This window comes from Ostrea edulis, chromosome 7 (assembly GCF_947568905.1).
Source record: "Ostrea edulis chromosome 7, xbOstEdul1.1, whole genome shotgun sequence".
Taxonomy (NCBI): Eukaryota; Metazoa; Mollusca; class Bivalvia; order Ostreida; family Ostreidae; genus Ostrea; species Ostrea edulis.
The window spans coordinates 5444643-5462427 of NC_079170.1; the positions used below are offsets into that span (position 1 = coordinate 5444643).

At 36.3% G+C, this 17785-nt stretch overlaps 1 long non-coding RNA gene across 1 annotated transcript; it reads right to left on the reverse strand.

Moving 5' to 3' along the window:
• Window positions 1-9751: 9751 nt before the first annotated feature.
• Window positions 9752-11802, reverse strand: LOC130047738 (uncharacterized). Its single transcript, XR_008796552.1, has 3 exons — window positions 11776-11802; window positions 11092-11147; window positions 9752-9833 (listed from the first exon to the last, which is right to left on the reverse strand). It is a non-coding gene; the product is annotated as an uncharacterized LOC130047738 (long non-coding RNA).
• Window positions 11803-17785: the final 5983 nt, after the last annotated feature.

Genomic DNA, 17785 nt, shown 5'->3' on the forward strand with positions numbered 1-17785 from the left:
CCTTGATGTACTGGTTACTAAACAATATGATAGATTAACAACAGACATATACTACAACTGTACAAGAGTATGGATACGCATCGATATCGACACTTTGGATCATCTCATCCCAGACACACAAAGCGTTCTATTCCGTACAACCTAGCTAGGAGGATTTGCACCATAGTCAGTGATGAACACACAAGAGAAGAATGTTTACATCAACTTGAAATTTACTTGACAAAACAATATTACCCTAAAAACATAAATAAAGATGAAATAAAGAAATCCAAGGCGCCTAACAGAGAAGTTATCAACCTGCCTCCACGAAACCATGTAGATTCCAAAATATTACCATTTGTAACCACCCATAACCCAAAAAACCTTAATACGACTCCTGTGGTTCATCAACTTAATAATATTCTGAAATCAGATGAAAAGATGACATATGTCCTCCGAAATGACAAATTCATTAACAGTAAAAAAAACATCTCCGTAGAATACTATGTTCATCTAAATTTCATAGAAAATCCGATTTCCGAGTCAACAGATGCAACGATCCCCGGTGTGGAACTTATCCATATATAAAGGAGGGACAAACTTTCAATTTAAACGGAAAGGAATTCACCATAAATGCGGATATGTCTTGTGGCTCTAAGAATTTGATATATGTTATTACATGCAAGGTGAAGGTAACGAATGGGTGTAGACAAATCTATATCGGAGAGACAGGAACAACTCTTAGAGCGTGTACAGAATTCGTGTACATAAGCAACACATTCAAGTACCGGAATACCGTAAAATAAAACTGAGTGAACATTTAGTCGTGTGTGGAAATAGCATTTTAACGTTTTTCCTTTTTACAAACTTTTCACGGACAATTTAGTGGAGAGGAGAGAAAAATAAAAATATTTCATTCGCTCATTTAGACCTATGCTTAAGAGCTTGTCTACGAGAAAACAATGCATGCAAATATATAAAGATGAAGGAAATGGTGATCATCAATATTATTTCTAATCACCTATATCATTTGAGTATATGGTTGGCATAATTATAATTTGAGGTCAATTTATCGATAGGTCGTTTCTATTTTTAGTAACAGCGCAGTCTTTGAACATAAGAAAAATCCTTAAATATTAGGGTTTTATCTTTTCAAAAATGCAAATCAATTCTGAAGACTTATGAAAAGAATTGAATTTTAAAGATATTTCCATGTAAACCATTTATGTAGAAAACATGTTTGACATCATAAGTGTCCATATAGAGATTTCATGGAGCCTGTAATTTGGCATTGTGCCAAACTTTTTCATATCGTGTTATATTGTCAATTTTGAAATAGATGTTGCTGCAAAAGTAACCCTTAAATTACTTTAAAAGTGTATAATACTTGAATATCAAATCCTTGTCTGTAAAATATTAAAAAATCCTATTTTGAACTCTTGGCCGTTCATTTGCAATTAAAATCTAAAAACTGACAAAAATGCAATTTACCAAAATCTGGAATCGTACCAAATTTGTGACCTTTGTGCACTTAAACGGAAGTAAAATATTAGAGTCTCACTAAACAATATGAATGTGTATATCCAGTTGTTTTACAAACTGTGTAATTTTTTTAAAAATCATTAACCAGTCAGAATTTTTAAATAGAAAGGGTAAAATATACATAATTTTACCCTTTTGTCAGAACAAAAGTGCTATTTATAGTAACATGACTGCAAATGCCTGTCCAATGACTACATTCCCGAAAAAAATATGCCAAAGTATTTGATTTTGATGTACTTTATTACACTCAAAATATGTTGTTGATCCGACAACCTTGCTTCCATCACATTTTGCATGATTTTCTCGTAGACAAATAGGTTAATGTAAAGTCTTTGTATTACGTCACAATAATACGCTCCAAATTACTCCCTCTGTATTGTGACGTCATTATATTGTTAAAGTTATAACAACGTAATTTGTTTTCATAATGTAAAACGTCTGAAGATTTTTTAAAAATGAAAGCGCTTACGTTTCACAATGTGTTGTCATATTTCATTTAATATTTTACCGATATATGTATATATATATATATATATATATATATATATATATATATATATATATATATATATATATATCCAAATTGTGTTTTTAAAAAAATCACAGTGTCCGGTATAAAATATTAAAAGAAATAGAATATATATATATATATATATATATATATATATATATATATATATATGTGTGTGTGTGTGTGTGTGTGTGTGTGTGTGTGTGTGTGTGTGTGTGTGTGTGTGTGTGTGTGTGAGAGAGAGAGAGAGAGAGAGAGAGAGAGAGAGAGAGAGAGAGAGAGAGAGAGATGTGCATGTTTTTTTCACTTGACCCCTAAGGGTAGATGTCGTAAGTTTTCTCTCTGTAGCATGGCTTTCTGCATGCTGCACGATTTCCGTGGGTTTGGGCAAATGCGATTACTTTTAACTTTACTTTCGCAGTAAACGAGTGATGTAATTTACCCATCTTAAATGCAGTTATGTTTGAATTCCCCGTTTCACTACCATTTAATTTTTTCTTTACAGACGGAGCATCAATTGTTTACGGCACCAATTAAACTTTTGGCTTTGATTATTATAATTTTGATAATTATCGAGTGGGGTTGATACATGTATACTGCACCTTTGTACATCATTTTTCGCAGCTTCGGTAGTTTGTCAATTACAACACATTGAATGCCCATTCAATATTTTGAATTGATGTATATAACGTCGGCTATATGATTTGAAGTTTAAACGAAAAAAATATATAGTCTGTTAAATTTTTAATAGAAATGCTACAAAATCTCGTGCTTTACTGAAATCTACATTTCTCCCAGAAGATACTCGGTGAAGATTACCGCTATAAGGCATGAATGCCATTTCTTAAAATGTTGCTCCGCTGTATTGAGGACTTACATTATTTCCACATAGAATTCTAGTGAAATTAATCGCAAATAATAAAATCAAGATTGGTAAGAATTTTTGCCGCGTATTATACACACGCGCTACAATTCTTCCTCAATTCTCAGACTCAAAAAGGGGGTGCGTATCAAATAGCAATGCGTATTTTATTCGACAAAACACGGTATATTTCATTGTGTGTCTTTTTAACTAAAACAGTAAAAAGCTACACTGCATGAAAAGCAGCGTTTAATAAAATTAAATTTCATTAAATCTACACTTTACATCAACTTTCACGTTTAATTCAGATTTAATGTTGAATTATACTTGGAAGTATCACAGAAATTAAATCTCAACTTTACTTCAGATATAAAAAAAATAATAAACGCCATTAAACTGCAAATATAATTAAGTTTCCGGTAAAACGAACGTCATACGACAAATTGCTTGTACACTGACAATGCAACGTTGAGATGTCCATGCTATGAACCAAACCAAACCAAAGCATAGAAAAATATTAGAGCACAAACTTTTTATCACCTCATAAAAGTTCGACAGCTGATATTATTTCGTAGATTTTCAAAAGGGGGTGCAACCCAGGTTTGAATGTCGAGTTGTTGACCATTCAGAAAGGTATGGGTGAAGAGCCCAAAATGACTTATTTTTTAATATTAAAATGATACACCAAAGAGAGAGGGGGTGCAATACGCAAGTTCCGGGTTACCCAAAAGTTATTTCCCTTTGTCGAACTCTTTCGCATTTTATGACGTATGGTGGGTACACAATGTATACATTATATCGTAGACTGGCATTGTACGATTACGTACGATTAATGTAATAGAAGAGTAACTTTTGTTTATATCAATCACTGGTATACATATTCTGGCCATATCAAGCATAATTTGTTTGAATAAGATCATCAAATTGGCTATTGAATCATTATTCGTTTCCTCTTCTACATGAGTGACGCTTTTATCAAAGAAAGATGGCAATTAACAATATTTGTTAGAGCCATTTTCTTATCCAATACTCATAAACTCACTAAAGTTGCCTTTTCCCTGAGATAGGATGGTCTCAGAAACTCTGGATATCATCTTTTAAGAAATAATACAACGATAGTAATTACCAAATGTACCCACTGTCATCATATTTTACGTCATAATTTACGGAAGAGTTCGACAAAGGGAAATAACTCTTGGGGAACTCGGAACTTCCGTATTACCATGCTCCTTTTAAATCTGCCACTATTCAGCAAATGATACAAGTTTGACCTTTTATACTAAATGTTCACATCCGCTTCAGTGTGAAACCAGTCCTGCATGGTTGTCTTTTTTTTTACGTCCCTCTCGAGAACTTTTTACTCATATGGAGACCACCATTGCCGATGAAACGGTGCAAAATTTAGGTATATGCTCTCAGTTTAGTTTTGAACAGGGAGGGGATCTTTTAACGTGCCACCCCTGCTGTGACACGCCCCCTGTTATGGCTGTCTTATCTGAAAGACCGCCCCATTTAGTCGCCTCTTACAGTCAAGGGGTACTGAGGACCTATAATCCAAGAAAGGAATATATTTCTTCAACCAATTGTTTTTTTCATTCAAACAAAAGAAAAACAGGTTTTATTTTCGTTTATTGCATACGTATCTTTTAAGCATAAATAATCAAAAATATGACCTCCCCTTCAACATTTTGGGAAAACATTTCTATATACGTCTTCATATCACCGAAATAGCCATGGTACATGTATGTCCAACAATTCAAATGTTAGGAAACACAGGTATTAAAGTACATTAAAGGTTTTCACAAACATTACATGAATACATGAAATTAGCCACATATCCTGTTCCAAGATGGCTGATGCCAACTGGCACAGGACGTGCATCCTTCCAAGATGGCTGATGCCAACTGGCACAGGACATGCATCCTTCCAAGATGGCTGATGCCAACTGGCACAGGACGTGCATCCTTCCAAGATGACTGATGCCAACTGGCACAGGACGTGCATCCTTCCAAGATGGCTGATGCCAACTGGCACAGGACGTGCATCCTTCCAATATGGCTGATGCCAACTGGCACAGGACGTGCATCCTTCCAAGATGGCTGATGCCAACTGGCAAAGGACGTGCATCCTTCCAAGATGGCTGATGCCAACTGGCACAGGACGTGCATCCTTCCAAGATGGCTCATACCAACTGGCTAAAGACAAAAATATTCCAATTTTGCTTACGCAATATATCACATAAAACATTGTTTTGAAATACCCCAATCTATCGATACAATAAAATACATCAACCTTGCATTTTGTTCATACATTTACCCCTTTAATAACAGGACAGATGTAAGATACATTCTTGTTAAAAAGCATACCATCAGCACATATGTATTTACAACTGATTCTCTGAACTGGAATGAAAGCAGAAGGCCCAAAAGTTTCATAAACATTCTGTCTCCACAACTCAACAGGCTTCCCACAGTGATATTTATACACATTCGGGAGTGGCACAAGCCAAAACACTTTTGCAAATAAGTGAACACGGCTTTAATTTCCAACGATAAGGTTGTGTTGAAGAAAATATTGAATCACTCCAGGATGAAGGTCTCCTGTTCCAACTTCTTCAATGATATTTCCATCGTTGGAATGCCAGTAAGCCATGACAAATGAGGAACGCTTGTGACGAGATTGAACAGAACCATAAACTTCTCCACCAAGAGATATGAAGGAACATTTTCTGAAGGACTTTGGAATGCATTCAATATGTTCATGAAGATCTGGATAAATATGTCTGTATGTTTTCTGTAACATATCAAAGTCTGCTGAACACATTACATGACATGATGTCTTCTGACATGAAAAAGCAGAACAAATTTGCCAATCCTGTCCAACAATATGGGCACTTCTTTTCGACATATACAAAATTTTCAAAATATCTGAATCAGAACGAATTCTGTCAGAACATAATTCTGTCACATTTGGAAAATGTTTCTTAAATTCATCAAAATATAAACCAGGGAATTGCAAAGAATGTACAAAAGAATCTCTTAAAAAACCTCTCATAAGCTGCATTTCTATAGATCTGCTATTGTTTGGCATACTTCCCAAATGACCATTATATCTTTCAAAACTAAAAAGCCAAAATGAGTAAATGGGACCATAATCAAGCACACACTGTGATAAATGACAATGCATATGCATATTTGGTGTTATACTTGAAACACCATAAACTCTTTCTACACCTTTACAAAACTCAATAACATATCTATCAAATCTAGCTATTTCTACATTTGAAATAAATTTAGAGGTTAGAGTTCTGCAAGCTAAAACAAAATTTCGCCATACCTCCAAATCTGTTTTAGGTAAAATATCTACTAGTGCAAAAATTGAGAAAAAAATTGTCCAATTTTTCCATTGCTCAGCGGTAAATCCTCCAAACGAGGATGCAATTTTTCTAGGAATAGCCCCTATGTTGCTTGCTGCATCAACTGAATCAACTTTTTGCTGAATTAAACTTAATTGATCTAAATGCAAAACCTTTAAATGAAGCCATAATTTCATCATCTTTTTAGCAGTCCCTTGAAATAAATTATGCATTGGATCCACAATGGACATTCTTATTGGGTCAAAATAATCAATTTCACTCAATACTGAATATTTAACTCCATGAGAAGCTTCAAGTTTTTCTTTCTCTGTTTGAGTTTTGGCTTTTCTTACAACTTTCATAGATAAATTATAATCATTCAATGTTCTTGCTGGCCAATTATCAACATCAAAACCTGAATAGTCTTTTTTGCCTACACCACCTGGAAATTTTTTGAAACATTTTGAGCAACCTAATGTTGCAGAATGACCCAAAAACCCACACAATGTACGTGTTGCTGGAATGTCACATCCAACACACATAAGCGCAACTTTAAAATTCTTTTTTACATGAGGACTCTTATATGAAGCCAACTGAAATCCCTGCGACCATGCTACTTTAAGTTCATTAACAAGAGGTGTTATGAAACTATTTACACACCTATTAGCAATACATTCTTCAATCTAAACCGTTCACTTCTAGGCAAATTCAAAATAACTGCATACAATACACCAACAGAATATTTAACGTGCTTAAACGGCTGAAACCAATCTAAATTCAACATTAAACCATAATTATTTCGATGGCATAAAAAAATATTTTTTTCTGTACTTTGAAACTCTTTCCAGACATTCCCATCATAAATATCTGTTAGAAACCCGGGTGACTTTTTCCTTGATCGCCAATGGTCACAGAGGTCTTCAAACCTTGGCCTCTTAATCAAATCTTGCAAAGATTCACGAATAGGTTTATAACAATATGATTTAAAAGGATAAAGTTTTCTTGTACCATCTAAAAGTGTTACAGATTTCAACAATAGCTCCCCACATGGTTTTCGCCTTGCTGGTTGTGAATGGTTAGGATATTCCACAAAAGGACATTTTGCTGAAACAATTTGACCCTCTAAAGTCAATAAACATTCACTATACTTGTAAATCGAAAAGCATTTTCTGCACACAACATACTTTGTGAAATTGTCTCTTTTCAAGCCTACTTTTTTCCACAACAAATAAACTGAACCTGGAAAGATGGCGGCTAAACTTGAAAATGCTATAGATTCTCTTCCTATTTGACAAAAAAATGTATGCAAAAATGAGAGAAGGCTGTTTATAACAGAGTCTGGCAGCATGAAAATGGATTGCCAAGTACATATAAATATACATAACCACATCAAAAGTGTCCCAAGATTCATGTTTGGGTTTGGAACAGTTCCATCATTAATTCCATTTTCTCCACAAAGCTCCTCCATCTGAAGGTCTAAATCTATATCCTCTAAACTTGTGCTATTCCAAACCTCATCTTCACTTTCAGAGTCTGTGTCACAATTTTTTTCATAATTTTTTTTTCGTAAATAGGATTGAAAAACATCATGTAATCTATGAGAAGATACATTTTCATCTGATGAACTATCAGATAATTCCTCAATGACCTCATGAGATGAAAATTCAATATTTTCAAAGACAGATCTAGATTTGGAACAAATCCATTGATTATTACAGAAGTTTCTTTCTCTGTGCTATTGGAAATATCTAGAAGTAAATGATTGTTTACATCCTGGACATTCTTTTCTCGACATTTTTTTTCCGCTGAGCTTGATGGGAAAATGAGAGTTTTTGTTTCCCCAACATGTTTAATTGCTTATCAAAATAAACTTTTCCAAAAAAATAAAATATGATTTCAATAGGAAAAAAAAATTAATAAAAAAACCCAACCCAAAACAATACTAATAACTGGAGTACATGTATCAACACAGCCAATTTTTGTTTTTGTTTTGTTTCTCTTAACAAAAAACTAAAAATAAATTACGAAAAGCAAAGTGAAAGGATAGTGCCAAGAACTCAAGAATTTTGATATGTTCACTCATACATGTACCTAATGTAAAAACATTGAAAATAATATAGTCAAAATTTTAAACAAAATTTGCATTTCTTTTCTACTCTTAACTAAATGAATACAATAGTTGGTAAATTTTAAGAGCTTCTCCCTTTTGTCTCTTTCATCATCCAACATCTTGCACAATTTAACTGTTTCCCTGTCTCCATTCCCAAATAACTCCTTTGCTGTCTTGTAGGTGTTTCTTTTCTCTACACAGGTGTCATCTATAAATATGCCATCCTCCCTACACTGCACATTTACTCCCCTTTCTGCCTCCTCCACTTTCCCTAATAAAGTTTCCTCCTCTTGTTCAACTTTCTCTACTGAAAAATTAAATGATGTTTAATAAATTAATATACAATTAAAATCTAACAATCATAACAATTGACAGATTAGATCTTATATGATCAAAATACCTCTATTTAGAATAAATGAAAGACCCATGAACCAATATGTTTGGCTCACATATGCAACTCTTCTGATATGCTGACATCAATATTATCAGCACTTCACAAGAAGATATAAAAATTGTCCAGTACCCCCCCACCCTATTATATATACTTTTATACAAAATTTTAAACCCCTCCTGTTGCCCCATTCCTAGGCCTGTACAGACATTTTGTATAAAGATCTTTTTTTTCTCTTTTGGGGGAATGTCTGGTGCAGTGGTGCTGTAGTTTTGAAAAAAAAAATAGGTTGTTTCACCCTATCTTTAAACTTAGGTAAACTTTCTCACTAACCGATGTGAGCAGGATTCGAACCCGCGATGACCAGAGGTGAGAGCGTAATGCTCTAACCACTCAGCCACTGAGGCCCTATTAGTGAACAAAATATTGTTTAAATTAAAAAAAATATCAAATAATATCTTAGATTTTTTTTAAATTATCTCCCTCTGACAGGGCATCAGCATCCTTTTTAAAACAATTTGGATTATAACTAGCCAAACTGTTAAGTTTTAGGAAAAATGTATAAAACCTAAAAAATAATCCATGAGAACAGACAGATGAGATGCACAGATCAGAAAAGCCAAATTTCGCCTTCAACTCATTTCAGCTAATACAAAATTTGCATTAATTTCTCTATCATGAAGCTATAAAAATATTCAATTTACTTCCATAGCCTGCCTGTAAATATAAATGTAAGCTTAATTTTGGTAAAATATTGAAATTAATTTCAAATCATAAAAAACCCAGTAGTTTAATATACATTGTACATGACAAATAAGGTCAACATTAATTGATCAGGAACAAGCAATCATACATGGTATTACTTGTCCACATACTGTGATTATATGTTCATGTACACTGTACTAAGTCTAGCATCCTTTATTGCAAATTCATGTAAAATATTTACTGTTTTCTTGATTGAAATCTTTAAATCCTCTGAACTCTCATTTAACTGCCGGAGCCTTGCCTTTTGCATTCTGTTTCTTCTTCTGTTTTCTTGCCTCTTCTTTCTCTTACTTATTAAAGAATGTCTTCCCATTTTATCTACAATAATGAAATAAAACTAGAGTACTCATATTCCCTCATAATTTTTTCCTTCAACTTGAAATCAAGGAAGCAATGTTTATGCATGCCATCTTATAAATGAAAAGTTTACAACAGCGACTGCCGACAAATTCTCAACTAATAGAAAATTCAGTCTTCGACGTTAACCAGTGGCCCGCAGTCTATGCAAAAGATATCGGACCGTCAGACCTGACCGATGTGCAGTGCCTAAGGTCCGATGCATCATTTTTTACACCGGACCAGAATGTCCGATGTCTCAGTGTCCGGTTTTGAGCTTTATTATTTTGAAGCGGAGTCATTTAAATGTTTGTTATGAGTAAAAAATATCACACAAATCCAAATACGTAAATGAATGTGATTAAACCCCATGGACCGTCTAAAGTATTATGCGGGAGGGATCCCTGGTATAGTATTACTAGTATAATAAATTAAGATTTCCTTGGTTTTACATTTTCACGTGTTTCACTTTTTTACATTAGGTTTTTCGGTCTGACAAAATTTGGTTTGGTCCGGTGTGTTCATTGATTACACAGGACCGAATGTCCTATGTGGTCCAAAAAACTTTCGCATAGACTGGGCCCGATGCCCGTAAAATCGGGATTCTAAAAAGATATAACCCAGGAGTCCAGCGGGCCTGTAAATGTTTTCTTATATATGTTCTGTATATATGACAAATAAAGCGCGAGATCGACTCCAACTTGGTCACGACTAGCAGTCACATTTTGCATCGTAAAACGATCAACCATACTGCATCGGACCAAGGGTAGGCCTTGGCTAGGATTTGATTCTGGAGAAAACAAAATGTTTTGTACGTGGTATATACAAAACAAAGTAGAACATGAGCTGCTGATGTGTCTGCGAGATTAATATGTTGAAAAATAAAATAAGATAATCCTTTTAGTGTCAGTTGTTCTCTAACTATGATCATCTTGATATGTATTTTCCTACAGTTGAACATGCATGTATCTATAGTGTAGAATCAGCATGCAGCACCTGGCAAATGACAAGTGGTCAAATTAGAAAAAAACATTTGGGCCTTTAAAATATTGTTCGGGCTTGCAAAATTATTATACTGGGAAGCCCGAAGGGCCTGCGCTTCACAAAGTTTTTCGTGAAGACTAGAAATGCTTTATTAAACCTTGCAAGTTTGGCTCAGGTGAGCTAATTATTCTTATTAAATATAATCTACAGCAATCTAGTAAAAATTGATTGTATAGTAATTAGATGAATTTCTTACCACCAGATATTCTTTTGATGTTAAATGACCAACTTCTGTACAGCAAATTTTTTAACCTGAAATATGGAACAATTAATTGTTTTCAGCCATTAATAATATCCTCAACAAGGGATTCAGGGGGTCTAGGACCCCCCCCCCCTTTCCAGAACAAGAAGACCCCCTTTGTAGAACAAGAAGATATTCACATAAGATATCACTGAATGGAAAGTCTAAGGTGGACACTTATTAATTGCAGTCAGTTACGAGTATGGCAATTAGATCGACAAGAACCGTGGAAGCAAGTAGTACATGGCTAAGTATATAGAGCACCTCACTATAGATTTACAGGGCCCAGGACAAATCTCAATCTTGTCTACTACAAATTCCAACCCTTGTAGACCCCCCCTTACAAATTCCTGGATCCGTCTATGCTCTAATCCACATGTTTCTCATACATGTATGCATATAAACAGCCAAAGTACACCCTAACAAATGGTCTCTGCTACCAACATCACATAATTCCTTTGGTTTATTTGTACAAAGTACACAAAATCACAATCAGGGTTAAAAATATCATAAGAAAAGGCAATCGGAAAACATATCATTTTGGATGACTATTTACACACACAAACATGTGATGTCAATTTTCCTGATGTATCTATGATATAATATCAACACATATTATTAGGAATTATCAACACTTACAAATGTTGTACATAATGAATGTACAACTGTTCTGTCACAGCTCTCTGTTTTGTCAGTAAAAAACGCCCAGTAGTTTTACCTCTTTATTCATGTAGCAGTAATTACAGTAACAAACTGAAATACATATAAACAAATTCTGCTCACACATATATCAGAATAGTTGACTTAATAAATTCAGAATTTCACATTTACTTTAGAAATTTTTTAATTCAAATAGCATAAAAATAAATAGAATGAACATACATTGCTGCCCCTTTACACCGCAAGATCGATGGAAAGCGTCCCAGACGCTGTATTGGGAAAATGACTCCCCGAGTCTGTCCTCGGTGCACGAGAAAAAATGTCTTAATGTTCAAACCGGATGTAATCACTATTAACTAAATAAACGTTTTCCGGACGACCCAACGAATTCCGGTGGCGTCACACTCCCCGCCTGACATCTTATGATGCCACTATGATGAAGGTGTAAACAGGTGAACAACCTCTGTAATGGGTCTAACACACGTAACACAGTTACCGTTCCTAACAAGTCGGAGTTCTACTTTACGTACATGTCCATCGTTGCTAGGGAAGGTTCGAAGAACAATTGCCATCGGCCATTCGTATCTGACAGTGTTAGTATCCTTCAGTAGCACTACGTCGTTGACCTTGATGTCCTCCCTTGAAATAGTCCACTTTCGCCTTGATTGCAGACTGAACAAGTATTCCAGTTGTCATCGTTTCCAAAACTGGTTGGCAAGGACTTGAGTGTGTTTCCATGATGTTCTATACATGTCTTTCAGATCAACTGCTTCAAAAGGTCCATAATCGACTTCTGTCTTTTGTGTAAGTAGCACTGAAGGAGATAGAACTGAAGGTTCTGTTGGATCAATGGATACATTAGCCAATGGACGACTGTTGATAATAGCACATGTCTCATACATAAAAGTGTTGAGAACATCATGTGTAAGAAGCTTCTTAGACTCCATGATGATGGCATTAAGAATTCTGCGAGCTGTTCCAATGATTCTCTCCCATATCCCTCCCATATGAGATGCGTAAGGTGGGTTAAATATCCAAGTAGATCCATTTTCCACCATGAATTTCCTTACTGGTTGAGATTCTACGTTGATAGTATTGATGTTAAGTGCATCTGTACTCCCCACAAAGTTAGTTCTTCGGTCTGAATGAAATTCGGTAACTTTGCCACGAATCGCTACAAAACGTCTAAGGGAGTTAATGAAGGCACTAGAAGTCATCTCGTCCACCAGTTCTATATGCACTGCTCTACTAGCCAAACAAGTAAATAAGATTGCCCATCTCTTGGAATTTGCTACTCCTCCTCTTGTTTTCCTAGCTGATACTTCCCAGGGTCCAAAGGTATCAACTCCTACGTAGGTGAAAGGTGGTGATGGTTTACATCGAAAATCGGGTAAGTTTCCCATTTTTTGTATTTCCGGCTTCCGGCGTAGTTTTCTACAGGTAATACAAGAGTTTAGTACTGATGATACAAGTCTCTTGGCGCCCATGATCCAATAACCTGCTGACCTCACTCCGCCCTCTGTAATGTGACGTCCCTGATGTCGACATTTTTGGTGGTAATACTTTACAAGTAGACTCGCCACATGTGACTTTTTGGGAATGATAATCGGTCCATTTGATCCGGCCAATAGATCTCCCGTAAGGATTCTGCCTCCTACACGAAGTAATCCCCCATCGTCCAGATACGGGTCTAGGTTTCGTAGGGGACTACCTTTGACAACTGATTTGTGATCTTGAAGTCTCTCAATGTCTTGTCTATAAACTTCATACTGCGCACTTTTGATAACTATCATTTCCATATCTTTGTGCAGTTTTGTAGGACTTATATCTTCAAGGTTGAGTTTCCTGTGAATTGATCTGCGAATGAATGACAGTCCACGAATCAAAGACTCCCAGGATGAAAATCTTAGGAAAAAATTTGTGTTCAAACCACAAGACACATTTGTTTTAACAACAGTCACAGTGTTTTTGATTTTAGAGTCATTTTTTGGATCCATTAATGGGAATTCTGATGAATGGTCACACGAGTCGTCATTCAAAATAATTGGTCCAGATAACCATGAAGATTTTACTCATTCGTTCACTGGCATAGAGCGCGTTCCAATATCAGTTGGATTCTGGTCTGATGCGACAAAAGTCCACTGTTCAGGAGATGAATTGTTGAGTATGCGATGAACCCTGTTAGAGACGTATGTGTGAAATCGCCTAGTCTTGTTATGTAGGTACCCCAAAACAACTCGGCTGTCAGTATAGAATCGAATATCATCAATCTGTGTATCAAACTGACGTTCAACAAAGGTAGTAATTTCTGTAGCAAGAAGTGCTGCACAAAGTTCTAGCCTTGGAATTGTATGTCCATGGTTAGATGCTAATTTCGATTTCCCTGTAATGAATCCTAAATGATTTTTTCCATTTCTTGTAATTTTGATGTATGTGACAGCTGATATGGCCTTTTCAGAAGCATCTGCAAAGGTATGGAACTCAATCCTTTCTGCATTTTTAATGGATGTTGGAACATAACGTCGAGGTATTTCTACTTCAGACAAGTGATGGAGAGAACTTTGTCATGACCGCCAGCGCAAGATGATGTCCTTGGGTAGCAGCTCGTCCCATCCGAGTTCCAACTGTGTTATGTCACGGAAAATGAATCTTCCTGATAGAATGACTGGTGATAGAAAACCTATTGGATCATACAGACTATGCAAATAAGATAAAACGCCTCGTTTTGTTTCTGGTACATCTTTGAGATCCGTAGAGAAGGTAAAAGTATCTGACGATATGTTCCACTTCAAGCCCAGACTACTCTGTGATGGTATAGTATTTATATCTAATTGTACGTCACTAAGATCTCCAGCCCTGTCCCCAGGTGACAAAGCATCCACGACGATCTGACTATTGGAGGCAAACTTATGGAATCTGATTTTACCTCTCTCCCTGAGTATTTTTTGTGTTTGCAGCAAGACGTCTAGGGCTACAGGATGACAGTCCATCATCGACATAAAAGTTTCTAGTCACATAATATTTCACTTCACTGTCACATGGTTCTTCTACACATCTATGAAGACAATATGCTGCGACTGATGGTGAAGGGGAATTTCCAAAGAGGTGCACACACATTCTGTAGTTTCTTAAAGGCTTTGTTGGGTCGTTATTTCCAAACCAAATAAAGCGGACAAAGTTTCGATGTTCTTTGTCTAAGCGAAACATATGGAACATCTGTTCTATATCCCCTGTGATTGCTACACCTTCCTTGCGGAAACGTAAAAGGACACCTAGTAGATTGTTGGTAAGATCAGGTCCCTGAAGTAATGAGGAATTCAGTGATTGTCCTTGGTAAGTAATGGACGAGTCGAAAACCATACGGATTTTGTTTGGTTTCTTTGGATTGAATACCGGAAAGATAGGAAGGTACCAACACTCTTCTCCCTCTGGAACTTCGGGGGCTTCCTCAGCAAATCCATGATTAAACAGGTTTTCCATAAATTTTATGGCCAAGTCCTTCTTCACAGGATCACGTTTAAACGACGCAAGCAGTGAAAAGGTTCTCTTTAGTACTTGTGCTCTGTTGTTGGGAAGTTTAGTTCTATTTGACTTCAGTGGGAATGGAGCTGACCAATGTCCAGTGCTGTCCTTGTGACACATTTTCTCCATAATTTCTAAAAATTCTCGGTCTTCGATGGACAATCCCGGAATATCGTCATCTTTAGTTCGTTCAAAGATCGGAGAAAATTGTATTCCAGTTTCACATGACAGGTGAGAATCAGAAAGTTTTTGAGGTGTAGAAATGTTCAAATGAGATGAACATGGTATGAAGTGAGTTCCTCGTCCAGAGGGTAAGATCCGAGTCTTGTTCACTATCACTTGTTGAGGTCTATGTACTTTGCCTAAGCAACATTCCCCTATCACGGCTCAGCCCAAGGGAAGTTTTTGCGCAAATGGAAGGTTTGGTTTATCAACCCTTTGTTCCAGTACATGATGAGCATAAGGAACATCCCGTCCAATCAGAAGAACTTCAGCGTTGCTATCTATTGGTGGGATTTCAGATTCCAAGTCTGACAAGTGTTTGTATGATTTCACTACAGCTGCCGTTGGGATCTCCTCATAGGAGATTGGGATACCATCACACTCTATAATGGATGGTAAGTGTATCTGCTCATCACCATTAACTGATGATACTATGAAGTTGAAGGCTTGTCTCCCGGAGACCATGCTTGATCCATTGCATGATGACAAGATATAGGAAATGTCTTTTCCCTGAATTCCAAACTTGTCGAAAAAGGATGACCTTGCAATAGTTCTACTGCTCTGGTCATCAAGAATCACATGTTCTTTTCTTGAGATCCTCACGTCCAAATGGAAAAACATCCACCAGAATGATTTTCGCACAGGATTTTCCACTGAATGGCACTGAACAGACTTGAGTGCATCTAGTTGTGAGAGATCCTGATGAATAGTACTCCTTATATCTTGTACTTTCAATATTGTATGAATTCTCCTTATCCTCCCCGCCTTGAGAATTATTCACGTGTAATGCCCCACAATGACTATCACTCTGACACGAGTCACACTTCAAAGCCACAGTACAGTCTCTTGCTAAGTGGTCCTTAGAGTCACAACATCTGAAACATATTCCGTTTTCTTTGAGGAGCTTTTTTCTATTGTTGATAGGAAGTGCACGGAATTTACGACAGTCTTTGATAGTGTGATTTGATTCATCTCTGTGTTCCAGAAAACATACTTTCTTTTGTCCTGTTAATTTGCTAGGTTTGATTTCGGTTTTTCTTGAACGAACTTGACTTGAAGGTTTCGGTTTAATCTCCTTCTTCATTGGTTCACTAAACTGAAATCCAGGGTCATTTCTCACACGACATAAGTCTTGCATGAATTTCACAAAGAAAGTGAATGGTGGGTAAGGAACATTATACCGATTCTTGTATTCTGAAGCTTTGTTTATCCATTTCTCTCTCCACTGATAGGGTAGTTTGTTTACGATTGGTACTATTCCGAGAGAGGTATCATAGTAAGATAAGGCTGCTGAGTATCTAGGATTCTTTTTCACACCGTCAACTTGAGTCAAGAGGTCCGATAGTCTATAAAGTTCTTTGGGATCTTTCACAGAAAGTGATGGGAAAACAGCTATCTTCAATTTCAGCGAGTTATCAATGAGTTCGATTGCTCCGTATCGCTTGTCTAATCTGGTCCATATTTGACGCAGTCCTTCATAAGGATTCTCCGCGTTGGCTTGTTGAATATCTGCTGCATGTCTGGAGGATTCTGGTCCCAGCCATCTTACAAGTAGTTGTAGCTCCTCAAATGCAGAAATTTGTAAGTCACTCACAATAGATGTAAAGTTCAGTTTCCATGCATTGTAAGTTTCTGGCCCATCGTTAAATTTTTTAAATCTGGATAATAAAACTTTTTTCCTGAGTAGGAATCTTGACACTGATTCCATAGAGTTCTCTTGTGGCTGTAGTTCACTTCTGAAATGTTCATTTCTATGAGGAACTGAAGAAACATCATTGTAGTAGTAGTCTTTAGGAATAGTTTGCGCAATTCTAGGATTCACATGAGTGTCTAAACTTAATCCACGGTCTTGAGAAACACTGTCCACATAATCTGCGATACGCTTATGTCGGTCACTAGGTAACTCATCCAAGAAAGAATTTCGGACACTATTGTTTTCACTCTCAGCTTCCTCAAATACTCTAGCTTCTGCATCTGCAATGGTGGCCGACTGTGTCTGTTCAAGGATTTGGATTTGTCCTTCGATTTTAGATTTTTCAGTTTGAAGGTTGACTTGTTTTCTGATGAATGCTAGTTTAGTTTTTTCTGTTTCAGCTTTATGTTTTAGTTGAATTCGTTGAGACTTAGATGCATCGCTGAGAGAGCTTCTGGATCGAGGTCTATTGGAACCACTTGCACGTGAAATAGTGTCTGCTGCATCCAGTAGAGCGTCCTCAATGCGGTTCATCAGTTGATCTATGATGTC